The sequence below is a fragment of the Capsicum annuum genome, chromosome 11 (assembly GCF_002878395.1).
Source record: "Capsicum annuum cultivar UCD-10X-F1 chromosome 11, UCD10Xv1.1, whole genome shotgun sequence".
In the NCBI taxonomy this organism is placed as follows: Eukaryota; Viridiplantae; Streptophyta; class Magnoliopsida; order Solanales; family Solanaceae; genus Capsicum; species Capsicum annuum.
The window spans coordinates 84,258,956-84,268,659 of record NC_061121.1 but is presented as its reverse complement, the minus strand read 5'-3'; positions in this window follow the sequence as shown (position 1 = coordinate 84,268,659).

The window sequence follows — 9,704 nt, the reverse complement described above, 5'->3', positions numbered from 1 at the left end:
AGGGTCAAAATCGGAGAAGAGGTCAACTTATCCTTCAACTTCTTGAAATTACCCTCACAAATGTCAAATCGCAAAAACTTTACTTTTTTCTAAGTTAACTTCATCAACGAAGCAACAATAGAAGAGAAACTCGCCCAAACCTCTTATGATACCCATCCAAGCCCAAAAAGCTCTTAATGTCGGTTGGAGTCATGGGCCTAGGCCATTTCTTAACCGCCTCCACTTTATATGGATCTACCTTGATACCTTCACTAGAAACAACATGCCCAAGAAAGGTCACAACATTCAGCCAAAACTCACACTTAGAAAATTTAGCATACAACCTTTGATCCTTAAGAGGCTGTAACACAATTCGAGGGTGACTGGGATGATCCTCCTCACTCTTAGAATATACCAAGATATCATCTATAAAAACTATCACAAACAAATCCAAAAACTATCTAAACACCCGATTAAAAAAATCCATAAAAGCAGCCAGAGCATTAGTCAATCCAAATAACATAACCAAAATTCATAATGACTATATCGGGTTTGGAAAGCAATCTTGGAAATATCAATTTCCTGAATCTTCAATTGATAATAACCCAAATGAAGGTCAATCTTAGAAAAGCATCTATATCCCTGAAGCTGGTCAAAGAGATCATCAATCCTAGGAAGAGGGCACTTATTCTTCATTGTAACCTTATTCAACTGTAGCTAATATATACACTTCCAAAGAGACCTATGTTTCTTACGCACAAAAAGAACGAAAGCACCCCATGGAGAAACACTAGGATGAATGAAGCCCTTATAAAGAAGATCCTTTGACTGCTCCTTTAGCTCTTTTAATTCAGCCGTAACTATTCTATAAGGAGGTATATAGATAGGACGGGTATCCGATAAAAGATCAATCCCAAAGTCCATTTCCCTATCGAGAAGAATGCTAGAAAGATCCTTTGGAAAAACTTCAGGAAACTCATTGACAAGAGGGTAGATTGCAAAGATGGGCCTTTAGAACTAAATTCCTTAACCTGAAATAGGTGATACAAACATCCCTTACAGATCAACTTTCGGGCTTTAAGATGAGAGATAACCCCCATTTAGGCACTAAGGAACTCCCTTCCCATTCAATTACCGGTTCATTAGGAAATTAAAAACTAACCTTTTGAGTCCTACAATTCAAAGAAGCATAGCACGAATGGAGCCTATCCATCACTAAGATTACATCAAAATCTACCATATCAAGTTCTACCTAATCCACCAATATCTCCCTATGAAAGATAGACACCACACAGCCCCTATAAATCCTTCTAGCAACTATAAAATCACACACCAGAGTAGACATAGAAAATGGTTCAAAAATACTTTCGGGACTAAAATCAAAATGCACATCCATATAAGGGGTCACATAAGAAAGGGTAGACCCCAGATCAAGCAAATAATACACATCTCAAGAAAAAAGTTATAACATACCAAAAATAACATCAGGAGATGCCTCAAATTCTTGATGGGTAGTAAGAGCATAGAGATGATTCCAACCAGTACCAATACCAGAAGTGGTACCCTTTAGCATCAAAGTCAAAATAATGACGACTGAAACCTTTTTAGCCTCAGTGGATACCTTAGCAGGATAGTCTCACTGCATGTGACCAAGATGACCATAACTAAATCACTGATTCCATCTCTCGTCATTATAAACCCAGTGAATCTGACCGCAAAATCTACAAGGAGAATATGGTAGAGCTGACTAAGCTCCACTAGCCTAAGACTCTGCACCCTGTGCCTTAAGACCTTTGTTTCCCTAAAAATGACAATCACCAGATGACCTCAGATAAGGAGTACCAGCCAAACAATATGAACCAGAATTTCCCCAAGTCCACTTCTTGCTCCACTGTCTACCATCTCTCCCACTAGCTTGCTAACCTACACCCTGCTCTGAATACCTGAACTTCTTATTCTGTCTCTCTGACATCTCCGCCAGTCTCTTTTTTTCATCCTCAGCCTACTACATATAAACCATAAGCCTGGAGATATCCATGTCATTATTCTACATAGCCGCCTTACACTCTAACACTAAGTCACGAGATAATCCAAAAGCAAATTTTCTCATTTTTGCCCTCATAAAAGACACCAACTTCGAAGCATAATGATACAACTGCTGAAATTTCAAGGCATACTCTTTCACACCCATCTTGACCTGCTTTAAATTTGCAAACTCCTCGACCTTAGCTTCCCTCAACTCCTGAAAGAAAGAAATAATTAAGAAAGGTACCTAAAAATTAATCCTATAAAGCTGACTCTGCATCATTACCTCTCAACTGCTCCCACTCTTTATACCACTGGTAAGCTATATCTTTCAACTAGTATACAGCAAACTCCACACCCTCAAAATTAGTAGCATGCACCACCCTACATTTCTTTTTTGTTTCATCAACAAACGCTTAAGAATCCTCCAAAACCTTACAGTCTGTGAAGGTCGGAGGATTTCTAAATTTCTTGTAGCCTCCACCATATAAGTATGGCATGCTACGCACCAATAAATGAGACTCTACTCGACATGGCTCTATGGACACCCAACGACCCTAAACATATACTTTGATACCAGGCTTATCACGACCCAACCTTGGGCCTAGTCGCGATGGGTATCTCAAGCCCACCCCCTTTGCCTAGTCACCTAAGCATAATAAGTAATCATAGCAGAGGCAACCTAAATATAATGATAAAGATAGATAGGAAACCCGATAGGAACTAAGAGACAATAAACAGTAACCACCCATACTTTATCCATAAAAGCCTCTAAACCAAAATACCGAGTTAGGTTGGGACATGCCCACGATCATTGCCAAAAAACAATCCAATATTATGAAAATAAATTGATGGAATTTATAAAAACATAAGAAACGCATTGAAATGTACGACCTTTCAAAAGATCGAGGCTCACCACTTTAAGCCAACCAACAAATGAACACGAATCACCTAACTCTGTACAAGGTAATCGAAGAATCCCTAGGACCCTACATCATGAAATGATGCAGCTTTCGGGGACAGTTTGTGGGATGAGAACTAGCATGTAACTCAAGAAAGGGGTATAATAATACCATAATCAAATCAGTCCAAAACCATTCAAAAACCATATGCACACATTTATATATAAATATATGTAAGATGCTGGAATAGGGAACAAGGTTTAAACATGAGATTTAAAATCATTAACCCAGACTGTGTAGCTCTAACCGTTCTAAGAGTGTCCACAGGCTATATGGGTTTAGCTTCCCCAACTGAAAAGGTTTTGACACGTGTTAGCCGCATGAACCAGGAAAATTTGAGGAAGGGCCAATGAATCCATGACCCCAGCCATTCCAATATATATATATATAGTGTATGAACTATGCACACGGTCACCAAGACCCCACGCCGGCAAATGTTGTTTCCAGTATCGATCCCCTCAGGACCTCCACCTTTCATGATGAGCTACATAACCCCCTTTAAGCCCAAATTAAAACTATTTACACATTTTCATCCATTAACCAAAGAGTCTTTTAATTAGTTATTTACCGCTGGTTTCGTCATACCAAATAAAGTTAAGCTTGCAAGCCAATTCCATTATGTCATTCCAAAATCAATTAGCCAAATTGACTCCAAAGTTTCCAATTTAAAATCAATCCATGGCCACCAAGGCCTTCAAAGAACTATTTTTAAGTTCCAATAACTTTTTATGCAATGTAAGGTTCCAAAAGTGAGTTCAATTATGCGTGTATCCATCTTTTGAAATCAATTAGCCAAATTGGGTTGAGGGTAAAGCCATTTTCAAATCATTAAGCCATAAATTTTAGGTAAACCCATGTTTTCCATTCCAATTCCCCCACCCATATATTTATTTAGTTCAGAACCACAAGATAACACATAATTAACCAATTCAAAACCATGGAAAAATCAATTCATATGATAATCATTCCAAACCCCTCAATCCATATTCAAAATCCAATAATTAAAACCACATGAATAATAATTAAACACATGTTTTGTATAAAAATGATTTAGGTAAGAGATACATATCTGAAAACACTAAGAATTTTGGAAGAGAAATTACCAATTGAAACTTAGATAATCAATCCCCTGAAACCCTAGCTTTTCTTGACTTCGAAGTTTGAGAGGAGAAAATGATGTTTATGATATGTTAACTGATGGTAATAAGGCTAAAGTAAGGGCTTTAAGTCATGGGAAATAGTGGTATAAGAGAAAAAGACCACAATGCCCTTAATGAAAATGGGCAGGAAATGTAGCACCGAGTCGCTACAAGTCTGATAACGGCTCATGGTCACTGATCACGAGTCTCCACCAAGACTCGCAGCCTGATACCCCAACCCTAACCCATTACTATTATGGTCATGAGTCAAACCTTATGACTCATGACCTGACCCTACTACTCTGAGGGCTAAATCGTGAACCAAACAGAAACACTAGCCCATCTTACTGGTTGGACTATGAGTGAAACCCTACGACTCGTGACGACTGGGTACAGCTCATCACGGGAATCATTACCTGGGTAGTGAGGGTAAAATTCAAGAAATTTTCAGAGTTCAAAACCTGGGGTATTACAATTTAAGTACCACTTAATAGTACTACTATATTATAAGCATGAAGGAAAATTTTAAAATTTGACACAATCAACATTTATAATATTTTAGTAATGAATTTCTATTTTATAGTTTTATAGTAATGAATTTTTTAGTAAGTTTCCATGTTTTAATTTCTATTTTATAGTTTAAACATATTTATGTTACTTTAACAAAAGAACATTAATACAGGTGTAGAGATCAAGATTTTACCAAACTTAAAATAGCACTCCACAAGACGAGTTCAATATCTATCTTCAAACTTTAAAGTTTGTTAGGGTTACTTGAAGGTTATACTTTTACTAATGAATGTTAATGATCTTCCAAAATGAGATGAAACAAAGTAATCAAGAGTATACTTTCATAGTCATATACCTCTATATGTAAGAGCTTATAATTAGGCTCCAAATGGCTCAAAATTTTATGTTTGCTTTGGTACTAACACTTAATCAACAAAGTTATTTTGATCAAGAAAATCTAATTATGTATCGTTTAGTTTGTAGCATTCTACATTTAATTAAATGATGACAGGAATTGAAATATTCGATCCTTTGATGGTGAATAATTATTTTTGGTATAACACTAGCTAGATCACCTTTGTATGTTACTGAATGAACACCTACATCCAGTTACAACTACGCATGTCAACAAACAAGATAATAAATTAGTATATATCTATAATTTATAACTATATCTATAATCTATATGTATATTTATAATCTATAATCTATATCTATATCTATGATCTATAATATATATATATATATATATATATATATATATATATATATAAAAAAAGTAAAATTTTTGTCCTTCATTAAAAGTCATTGCTTTAGACAAAATAGTCCTTTCACTTTTTTTCTCTTCAGTTTACAATATATTGAATATTGGTTATAATAAACAAATAAAAATAAATGAATTGTTATATGTATTGTAAAAATTTTATTTGGTGTTTTAGTGCGTGCATGACTATTTACAAAACAAAATGTTTGTTTTCCTAAAAAATAGTATGATTTTGTAAAATAAAAAGGGGTCGTTGTCTTTTCCCAAGAAAAAAAAAGATAGTACGATTGTTTTTGTTTTTGGTTACATAACTTTTTTCAAAAAAGGGAAAAAAATTGGCTAAAATATATGGAAATATAAAAACCTACTTCAAGATTAATTAGTAATTAGTATCCTTTTTAATTTTAATTATTAGTAATTAGTATCCTTTTAAATTTAGGAATCTTATACTTATAACAAAAAATTATAATTTCACATTCTCTTCTTCGACTAACTTTTACTGCATTAATTTATGTTTTAATTTTGTATTTTTCGATTTCAAGTTTTTTTTTTTTGTCATAAAATCTCCCTTATTATTTATACTTTAGATATGAATATTAGGATGTAAATCTAATTCTTTATTATTTTGGGTTTAAATCTAGAGCAAAGTTTTATTCTTTATTGTTTGTATGTTTTCATATTTTGATTGAGTTGTCTTCTTGCATCATTATCATCATCTTTTTTTCATATTTTAGTTTATTTAGTTTATCTTTAAAGATTAAATGTACATAATGAATAACTGATGATGAATTTTCCATTTTTTATAATTTCTCATATTTCACTCTAAATTCAAAGTTGCTGATTGAAAAATCATATAAAACAAATATCTTGTCCCCAAATGAAGTAGCTAGAAAAATCAACAAGAAATTGTGTCTTTAATTTCTCTTAATTGTCATATTCTAATATCATTATCTCTTTTATCATCTTAGCTTTTTATACTATATTTTCGTGTAAATTTGACAAAATATATTCTATTATTTCTCAAAGATTTTCTGCTTTTGATTGTTTTGACCATGTCTTGCAGAGAAGAAGACTTTGAATAACTAAAAGGGAAAAATTATCTTTCAGTTAAATTTGTTCTTTAATTATTTATATTTTCTTTAAATCATATTTTAGAATATTATTTGTATTAATTTTTTATTTAATTAATTTGTAAGTAGAATTAAATAAAATCATCTAATGAATCATATTAGAAGTCAATAAAGCGTCCAACTTATTAACTTCCACTATATGAGGAAGACAAAAATTCCAGCACAAAGGAATTTTGAGGGGTTAATCGTGGCGGCATCACAGTGAAAAAAGATTTATGTTGAATTTTTCTCAAAGTGTATTCAAATTTATTCTTGATGTTAATATGCGTATTCATTGTGGATGATAGAACTTTTGGGTAAGACTTCAATTCCTTCTTTTACTATGCTTGCTCGGCTTTGTCTTATGATTAATGTGAACTAATAAGTACCGAATATAATATTGAGTATTTAATTACATATAATCCCGGGTTATCTTAAATCTCCCCATTTACACAGTGCGAAAATTTCCATTCCTGTTTAGTAGGTCATTTTTTGAAAGCTTATAGTTATGTATACTAAAACTAGAGGAACACAAACTTTTCTTATATAAATGAAAATAATATTGCATACTATATTGTAACTTCAATTGCCTATTATATATTTTATTTTTTTTACAAAAGTTTCTTATATTAACGTGACACATGTACAAAGCATGTACACTGGACTAGTCTTCTTAATAATGTAAAACATTATTTATTTTAAACTAAATATAAAAATTTAAAAAAAAACACGTAAATATGAACCAGAAAAAGTATTAGATGATAAATTAAACAGAAAAGAGCCTAAATGTCCTTCAACTATGTGAAATGGTTCAAAAATGTCCTCCGTCTATTTATTGGATCTGAAATCTCCTCTCCGTCTATCTATTGGGGTTTTTTTGTCATTTTATTTAATAAATCAACTTGACCCCAATTCATTAATAACATATCTTTTTTTGATTGGCCAACTAATAATTAATTAAAATGGTTAATTTTTCCACTAAAATTTCAACCCGTCCAAATCTAATAACCCGCCCCACCCGAAAGCCCAAGTTAATAGAGAGAAGCAGAAATTGAGTTAACAGAATAAGTTTAAATTTGTAGCCACTTTTTTTGCATCTTCTTTAAAATAAATCTTCTTTTTTCTCTAATATAAGCCCAACTATCATTATATATGAGCAGATGATGCAAAAGATCAACAAATCTAAATGTTTTAATGATACTTTTTTTGGACGAAACTCAATCTAGATATTATTTTGGGAGTTCGTTTGATTCTAGTTATAATTGATTTAGAAGCAACTATGGATCATTTTAATGGTGTAAAATGGTGATTCAAGAGTGATAAAGGAGCAAGCTGATATTAATAATGTTTGAATTGATTACATAGTCTTGTATTGAGTTTTAAATGGTATTTGTGATAAGGTGAAAATGATGAAGAAGACAGAAAAACTGAATCTTTCATAGTGGGATATGAGTGGTGGTTTTGGGCAATGGAGGTTCTGATCTCTAACTGTTGCCTTCAAGAAATATCTCCAAATCACGTATCATATATGTATACTAATTATAAAATATGTAAGTATTTATATATTTATCGTATACTTATTATATATAAATTATATAGATGATACAGTTATTGTAGCTAAAGATTGTATCGGATGTGTATATAAATTATAAAATTATTGTATAGAATATGTATCTGAATAATTATTGCATCTAAAGGTTGTATAAGATGAGTATAGAAATTATATAATTATTGTATAGAATATGTATCATTGTTGTATAGAAATTGTATGACTTGTATAGAATATGTATTTGTGTATGATGTGTATATAAATTGTATCATTATTGTATAGAATATATATATATATAAGATTTCTATAGAAACTGTATAACTATTGTATATAATATATATATATATATATATATATATATATATATATATATATATATATATGGTAATTATTCCAGTAAAATAGTGTATAATATGCGTATAGAATTCCTATAATTAGTGTATAGGATGTGTATAGCCATTGTATAACTATTGTACAAAATTTGTATTATGTATGATATTTCTATAGAAACTATATAATTTTTGTATAAATATATATATATGAATAATTATTCTCGTTAAAAGTTGTATAGAATATGTATAGAAACTATATAATTTTTATATAAAACGTGAATTTGTATAGAATGTGTATATAAACTGTATAATTATTGAATAAAAATATATCTATCACAGTTGTATTGTATTTTATACATATAATATATTGTATCAAATATATATTATATTATGTTGTATACTATCAAATATGTATCAATATTTTAGAATAGTCGATATTTATTATATTTTATTAGTATATGTTTCTATATAATAGAAGCACTGGTTTCGACCAGTTACTTCATTATTTACTATATTACCCCTAATTACGGCGTGATTTTTCATATTATCCCTAATTAATTATTGTAAATCATTTATATATTAGAATTAATAATATTTTTTACTATATTACCCCTAATTAATTATTATAAGTCATTTATATATTAGAATTAATAATATTTAATTAAAAAATAGATATTTATGATGTTTGTTTCAGCTACTTTAACCATGATTTTACTATATTATTCCTAATTAATTATTATAAGTCATTTATGTATTAAAAAATTAATAATATTTAATTAAAAAAATAGATGACATGTCTGTTGCAACCGCTTCAACCATAATTTTGCTAAATATCGCTCATAATTAATTATTATGAGTCGTCTAAGTGTTAAAAATTTAATAATATTTAAGAAAAAACATAAAATGATAAATTAACTTTTGATTTATTAAATTAAGTTGACCTCCTTCGAACGTGATTTTACCGTATCACCCCTAATTAATTATTATAAGTCATTTATGCATTAAAAAATTCATAATATTTAATTAAAACATTGGTTTCAACATGGCTGCTTCAAGAGTTACGCCATGATTTTACTATATCACACCTAATTAATTATTATAAGTCATTTATGTATTAGCATATTAATAGTATTTAATTAAAACAAGAAAAATATGTGTTTATGACATGTTTGTTGCAGCTGCTTTAACCATAATTTTACTAAATATCGCTCCTAATTAATTATAATGAGTCATCTAAGTATTAAAAAATTAATAATATTTAATAAAATGATAAAATTGATAAATGATAAATTAACTTTTGATGCTTTAAATTAAGTTGGCGTCCTTCAACCTTGAT